This window comes from Girardinichthys multiradiatus, chromosome 6, assembly GCF_021462225.1.
Source record: "Girardinichthys multiradiatus isolate DD_20200921_A chromosome 6, DD_fGirMul_XY1, whole genome shotgun sequence".
Lineage (NCBI taxonomy): Eukaryota > Metazoa > Chordata > Actinopteri > Cyprinodontiformes > Goodeidae > Girardinichthys > Girardinichthys multiradiatus.
Window position 1 is genome coordinate 3,644,493 of NC_061799.1, and position 8,093 is coordinate 3,652,585.

Genomic DNA, 8,093 nt, shown 5'->3' on the forward strand with positions numbered 1-8,093 from the left:
TGCAGCACACCTGATGCTATCAATCAAAACTTCATTAATCCGGTGTGCTTTAGATATCACCACAGATACCTGGATTGGCCACAGGTTCATCAACTGTGACCAAGTTCAAGTTCATGAAAAGTTACTAAGACACATACAAATGTATTTACTGAAAAACAAATTCTGTGATGGGGGTACAAAAATTTAGTGTGCAACTGTATAACTAGTACCACCCTAAACATATTGCCTCATATGCTATAAAGTTTAATTTAACAGCTGTTTTAGTGGTAACCTATTTTTAAACAGGCAGGAGTAATGGGTATCATCTAAGGTTTTCAGTGACTGTGGTGCTGCTTCTTTTGTGACTTATCCTGAAAACAGGTGGGAGACACTTTCGAAGAGTTACTCTGCCTTCCTCTGTGACGTGAGCAAACGTCCTTCCATACCTCAAATTTAGGTACATTTTCATGAACCAAAGCCAAGGGGTAAGTGTTACCATAAAGTCTTCTTAGTAATAACAACCTAGAAATAGAATTATCATTTTAGGAAGCCCTGCATAATACCCTTCCAACCCAAGGTTTTCCAACAGAACTGTGCTCTACCATATTCTCAGGAGAAACATGTCATCCTAATAAAGAACAGTTAAATCATAATACAGATTTTATATTAACAAAAAGTGTTTTAGTGTAATTGTTGAGATTTTTGGAATACTTACAATACTAAAGTCAAAACTAGCCTTCATGGCAAAGTACCAGGCATACAGTAGTGATGATAAAATTTTGTTAATCAATATGTGTAAGACATAGTGAACATCTGACAGTTGTCAACTTAGTTAAAAGGTAGGCACTCATTTAGTGCTGATAAAAAGGATTTTGTTCTCTATAACAGCAATACGTTTTTAATTACAAAAGACATGACTGTCAGGGCTCTGTGTTGATGCGCAGTGTATGTGTGTGTGTTTCTTTCCACCCTCTGCTCTAGAGCGTTTCCTGGCAGGTGCTGCTGATCAGGCCCTAATCACTGGCCTTCTTAAGGAGCTGAGACCAGGAAGGAAACGTCAGCCCGTTGCTACAGTTTTGTGGTACTGACCGTGATGTGCAGTGGTTGTGCATATATTGTGCTGAACCTAATCTGACTTTTATTTTGTCTTTTTCCCCAGACCTTGCCTGATGGGTTTATAGGGGCTCCTAGTCCTGTGATCTGTTTTCTGAGCGAGCTTCATGGTTTCGTTCCTCATCTCCCACCGTGAGTCTCCCTGCCTTCTCAGCTTCTGGCCCTGGCTTGGGTGAGGGTTTTTTGCAGAACCTTATTTCTGTTGTCACCTGCCTGTCCACCCTCTTACGTGGAAACGCTTAAACTGAGTCATCACTTGAGAGCTAAAGGAAACTGCCGCCTACCACACTCATCCTGCCAACCTCCATCTCAGAGGAAAGACTTACCTCCCCAGCTAAACCACATCCGCTCTGGCTGTAAGTTCCTGAACAAAACCTTCTAAAAGAAAACACCTTGAAATTCTCTTGGGATATCCATAACCTTGTCACCTTCCCTTCCAGAGAAGAACCAGTCTCCTGCTGTCATTGCCTGGGTCCCTGTCTCGCCTTGTTCCTTTTTCTTCACAAAATAAATCTGTTAAAACGGTGTCCTGAATCTGTGGCTGTGTTCTCCTCAGAGTTTAAAGAAATGCTACAGTATGACAATGACACACTGAATAGATAGAAAACAGAGCTGTCCTCAATCCATGTATATACTTTACTGTCACAAAGATTAAATTTTTGGCAAGAAATTACTTTATTAACAGTCGTTCCTGAAAAATTATTTAAACATCATCTTTATGGCATTACTGTCACTCACCACTATCTATCTCTATGAAGACACTGCAATCATTTCCGCGTGTCTGCTTCGGAACACCCTGAATGATGGACAGTTAGTGAACATATCGAAGACCATTAAAAATAAAGTTGAAATTGGCATTACAGGCAATACCTCTAAATCCAGAGCAGTCTTCTTTGTTCATGATCCAGGATTAATCTGCTGTGCAACACCTCTGAGTGACAAAAAAACACAGCTTTGAACAAATCTCTGATTCTATAGGAAAAAGTGAACACAAAGTGATTTATGTCACAACTTGCACAATATTAAAACTTATAGTCCACTGAACAGGGAACATGTCCAAGAAGTGGACCGTGGAAATAGGGAAGTATTCTTGCAAAATCTCGCTAAGCCAGAATAACCTCCTCTGCAGTAAGCTCAACAAGAAGGTTTTCTTTCTCTCTACTTTTCATTTTGAGTGCATTGTTGCTATTTGTGCTATTTCAGCTTTATGGAAATCATTCATGTCAGAGCCAATGACAATCCATCAGCACTTGATGTATTTCTTGTCACATTGCCTTATTGTTGAACTTAAAATGTTTAGAACTTTATTTGAAACAAGCAGGTCTATGGAACATGAATGCCAAACACACATTTGCAACCTTGGTAATTTCCTGTGGGGCTCACTGGAGAAACCCCCTGTTCATCTGAAGTAGAGTGAATTCAGAAAGAAAGTTTCTTTCTGGATGGCCACATTACCTATAGAAAACATGCACTCTGTACAATGCGTAAAAAGCCACAGCAAACTCAGAAGTTGAAGTTTAAAACACAGAACTTAACATTCACAACATATCTCATGTTCTGCTGATATTCTTTGCCACTTTTAAATTTATGATCTGTATATCTGATATGGTATAATGTACCTATTCATAGGAGAAAGTGCTCTGGAACCCACAGAAGGATGATGAGTGGATCTTTCTGGTCAGCAACTTTCTGTAAAAAAATAATATGCTGCTTTTATTAACACTTGAAAAGAAGTTAGACTCATGATAGACAAAAACATTCTGCAGTCATTTACTACAAAAAAACTGTTGAAAGGCTGAGAGACATGTTATTTGGCTTAGTGTTTGAACAGCATTTAATCATTCTTGATACACCATGTTTAGGAAGAACAAAATGTTTTTTGAAAATGTCTCTGTTGTTTAATTACTGGGAGATGGAGGTGAGGATTGCAGTTGGCGGGAGGGAGCCATGTTGGGGTTACAAGCAGATCAGCAACAAAAACATTCCTTCCCTGTATAGGAAAGCATAACAAGATCTTGTAAGTGCTACAAAATGGTAAAAGATGGCTCTGTATCAGCTATCAATACATCAATGTAATGAAAGCAAGCTGTGTAATTGTTTTCATATAGTCACTTACGCTTTGTTCCAAATCGAGTTCTCTGTAAGTACAGTACAAGTGCACTGTGTACACTCTGTAACTATAACAACAGTGTACAAAATCTTAGGCCCCGTTAACACTCCAGGCAAATGTGGCCCACATCTGATTTTTTTGGGGGTAGAATGACCAGGTCAGACTTTTTAGAACAAGTCTGAACGCTCATGTCTGGCCCGTATCTGACTTTTTCAAGTCACATTTGAGCCTCATTCATATTTGGTCCTGAATCCGACTCGTATCTGATCTTTTGGAATGTGACTCCAGTGGGAACGACCAAGGTGGATTAGATGTGACTTCGACGTCACTTTCCATCGCATTCGTCACAATTTTGTGCTGCCCAGCAGGAAACGGTCGCAGTTTGCAGATGGGGGACTAGAATAGTACTGCACAGTGGAGAGACAGCAAGACGTTGGAGCTTGTTTATAAACAGAGATAAAACTTTATTTAAGCCTAATTGAAAGCCTCATAGGAACCGTCTAGATGTGGGACGTAGTTTGTATTGTAATATTCGTATACAACCCTTCAAACAGAGGACTTTAAAATTATTTCAAGGTTACCAAGCATGTGATGATCTGCCCTTTGCTGGCTGTGTCTCTGCATCCAAACAGTTTGTTGTGCTGAATTGGCAGTCAGATCTCCCTGAAAGGGAACAATAAAGAATTTCACTCCCCTTTTATTCATGTGTTTCCCACACAGCACCTGCTGACAACAAATGGATTCTGTTATGCACTTAAACCATAACACCTATTTTTCCGTGTTTATGTTAAGGCTTACGAAATAGGACCCCAGAATGCAGAGGAGCAGGCAGCATAATGGTAAGAGAAAAAAAAAATGTAATCAACAAAAATTCACTCACAGATGAGGCAGGAACAAAACAGAAACAGGCTGGTTAGACAGGCATGGCATGGTCCAAAAAGCAAGACATGAGCATGATCTTTAAACAAGACATGATTTGAGAATGTTTCCGCGAGGAATAAACAGAACAGGTGTGTATATATATGGAGAGTGAACCAGGTGAAACAAGACACATAAACTAGGTGCAGGTGAACCGAATAAACTTAATTGACAGGAGAGAACAAACGTGACTGAGCAAAACAGGAATTCAAGAATACAAACTAATAGAAATCAAACTAGAAAAACATGAAACCAAAGCATAACCAGAAGCCCAATCCAAGAAAACAACTTAGCAAAACATGAATACAAAAACTAAAGCATGACCAGGAAAACAAACAGAACCATGATTAAAAAATCTAACAAGAATAATAATAATAATAATAATAATAATAATAAACAGAAGAACACTTCAAAAGTTCAGCTGTGAAAAACATATAAAGAAAAAACCCAAAACCAAAAACCAAACAACCCCAATCATAACAGTTTATTGCTATGCTGCGCTTGACGACACTCGTATCTTATGCGCAAGTGGGTCAATTTGGAGCCGCAACATTTTCAAAGTAATGTGAACGACCACACAAAAAATCAGATTCCTGAAAAAATCGGATTAGAGCATGAAGACCTGCAATGGAAATGTAGCCTTGCAGGGTGGCGTTATTTCAAATCAACCACTGCTGTTTCATACTTACTGGAAGTGATGATCGCATTTCACAGCCATTCACAAGTGTACTTCCATTCTTCATTAATTGCGATTAATTTGATTCGTTACCACCGCTTCTAGTATGTAGCCAGGATAGCAACCGTTGAGGGTGAGAAGTGTCCAGGGTTCCACACTTAACTTTTTACCGTTTGAGTGAAGTTTAGAAATCGAAGTGCATTACATTTTTCATACTGTCAGTGTGAACACACTTATCCACTCAAAATAGTGAATGGAAGTGCAGAACTACGCAATTAGCGGCACAGCAACAGTTTATGTCAGTGTTAAGTGTCTCACATAAATAGACTTTTTAAACCAACGTGCTTATTAGCCACCTTTTGTACTAGTTTGAGGCACGCATTTCCTCCCTGTAGACATAATTTACAGTTAGCATCATACAATGATTTCTTAATTACTTTTTTCTGGAAAACATTAATTCATAACAATACAGTTGTTCAGTACCATTGAGTCCATTTCCCTGGGAAGGCTGAGTCAACATATTACTTCTGGAGAGGTCAGTCACTCCATCGTTGATGATGAGTTCATTTTGCAATGTTGGAGTCATCCATTTTGGCTGGGCAGTTCAACATGCGCAGCTCAACAGACGTCGCAGCTCTGACATCACGTCTGAATCAAGTCTGTTTGTTTTTCAGTGTGACCTTTAGGCACTACCACCTGAATTTTATGGCCAGGTTGACATTAAAGACTTCTGGCATTCTGTTAGCCAAGAACTTCTTTGTTGAGGCTTTGCAAAAAGTACATAAAAATTTTTCAAATTAGAAAACCTCAGACTTTAATCATGCCCTTTCAATTTATCTAAGTAGGAGAAAGGCTGCCAATGGTATGGAACAGTTTCGGTGAAGGCTCAGTTGCTTAAAGTAAAGTATATGTTATTTATGAATCTAAAAAATGCCTTAGAATACAACTATATTGTATATAGTTTTTATCCAAACAGCATTGTTACACTGTATTGGGCTGATTCATTGTGGGATGAAAAAATATTATCTGCTATTTCCCTCCAGGTACTAGGTGAATCAAAGGGTAGCAAGGGGTGGCCTTTTATCAACTTCGTCAAAGTGAAAGCCAATTGTCAGAAATATTTAGAAGTCATGATTTAAAGACTGCTCTGTGACATGTGTAAACCTAACTGCATATGTTTATTTTTTAGTATATCTGGAAAGCTACGCAGTCAGTGTTTTCTGTGCTATCTTAAACACATAGCAGTGTTATTTATCTGGTTATTAGATTGGTCCACAGACCAGAGCAAACAACACTGTATTCAATACATGACGGATCAAGTCAGAAAGGCAATCCAAAATGGATCTTGTCATTCACTTTAGAGACCAAATGAAAAGCAACTGCACCTATGACAAGGTTTTCCAAAAAGTCTGGGGTGCGTCTGGGTAGATGAATAAAAAAAAAGTTCTGATGAGAATCAAGTAGATTTAATTAACAGTGTTTTAACACAGTCAAAGTAATTGTGATTTAAACCAAACAATTAGTACATTTATTTCCTATTTAGGTTTACTTGTTAATGTGCCCTTGTGGAATCATTTATTCAATCAAGTTCATTGTGAGGGTTGAAAGTCTGCAAGACTATTGCGAAATGCTGTTGTCTTTGAAGTACTTTCCAAATGTCGTAATGTACGATTTTGCAAGAGGCCTGGCCACACACACAAACCTGTGTGAACCTGCTAAAATCCCCTTCTGTCCACATGAGAGCAGACTGCCTGAAGCCACAGCAGAGAACTGAGAGGTGACTTGAAAAGACAGATGGAATAAACTTCACAGAGAGAAACTTGACTTTCTATATGCTTTTTGGATTATTTTAAAAGTTTTCACAGTCACTGCAGGTAGATCTGCTGAAACACTGTGCCGTGGTCTGATTTCCATGAAAAACTGAATCCTTTTTTGCGTTTGCAATAAAGTAAAATAATAACAGCACCGTCTAATACATTTAGGTATGTTGTCATTTTGGTCTCAAAATCATTGGATGTTTATAGTCTTTGTTTATAAAGATTTGCTATAGTCTTGTATAAGATAAACTAGTGCAAGTAGAAGGGAGAACATTTTCTTTATGTGATTATATAGTTATCTCCATAGGTGCCTTTCTATTCATATTTGTGGTTTTCTTTATTTTAAAGCTGAGGTGGCAAGACTATTTGCACCTTACAGTGCAAGGCCATCATGACCCTCATCGCGACCCCCATCACGACCACCATCACGATCAATATATTTGGGACCCACTTCAAAAAGGTTGTGCTGTGCTGTATACACCCACGATTTCTTTTGCCTAAATGATCACACAGGAGTCTCAGTTCCACCAAAGAATATGAAACTGGAATTAACAGCTGCTGAATTGGGAGAAAATCACATCTCATTCCAATATGCTTAATATGTCCCTTGTTATAAGAACATAAGCCCATGTAAAATCATAAGGTCTGTCATGTGCATATATTTTTCATGAAGCAGTATCATTGCAAAAGTCCAAGCAAATATCTTATGTTGGATCCAAGGCAGTCTTTATTTAGAAGTCAATCTTTTTGAATAATTGTTAATAATTGTTCTTTCCTCCTTCTCTTCCCTGTTTGTTTCATGTATACTTTGTATATAGCAACAGATGATGACCCTCTCAACTTCAGAGCCAAAATTGAAAATACTTTTCCACAATTAAAAAACACAGGAGGGTTTGAATTACTTACGATCTCAGGGAACACTGGCAGTCGGGATCTAATCATTATCCAAAGCCCAGAAGAGGGCTACACAGTGTGATACTTGTCCAACCCTGGGACTGGCATTGGGCAAGCAATGATTTACATCAAGCCGTTGCAGAAAAGTATTGTTTTTCCGGTGTAAATATTTCTTTGGTGTTGGGACCCACAGCCATGAGTTAAACAGAAAATGTGGTAAGGACTTTTCTGGAACTTTCAAAATAAATTGCATTAACCTACTTCCGGCACAAGTTAGGTATTGGGGGTAACAGCGGACTTCCCATGATCCCACTGGCTGTATAAAAGCACCCCCTTTCCAATGGCCCGATCTCTACCACCCGGGACTCTGCTGAGAGACTGGCCTGAGAGGAACAGCGCACTAATGTCTCTTTGCTGGCAACCAGACATAAACTCTTCAACGGGATCCAAGGGTGTCATAAGATCATGCAATCATATGCACAAGATAAGTAGAAATAGTCAGGATTTGGAGTTCTGCTGCCTGCTGCTTACACCTTTTCGACACTAGGTGCCGCCAGTAGGAGTGTACCTGAGGCGACAGGTGTTG

General features: G+C 39.0%; 1 long non-coding RNA gene across 1 annotated transcript; it reads left to right on the forward strand.

The window, feature by feature from the left end:
- Window positions 1-792: 792 nt before the first annotated feature.
- On the forward strand, window positions 793-1,617 carry LOC124870381. The gene is made up of 2 exons (XR_007038751.1): window positions 793-1,448; window positions 1,533-1,617. It is a non-coding gene; the product is annotated as an uncharacterized LOC124870381 (long non-coding RNA).
- Window positions 1,618-8,093: the final 6,476 nt, after the last annotated feature.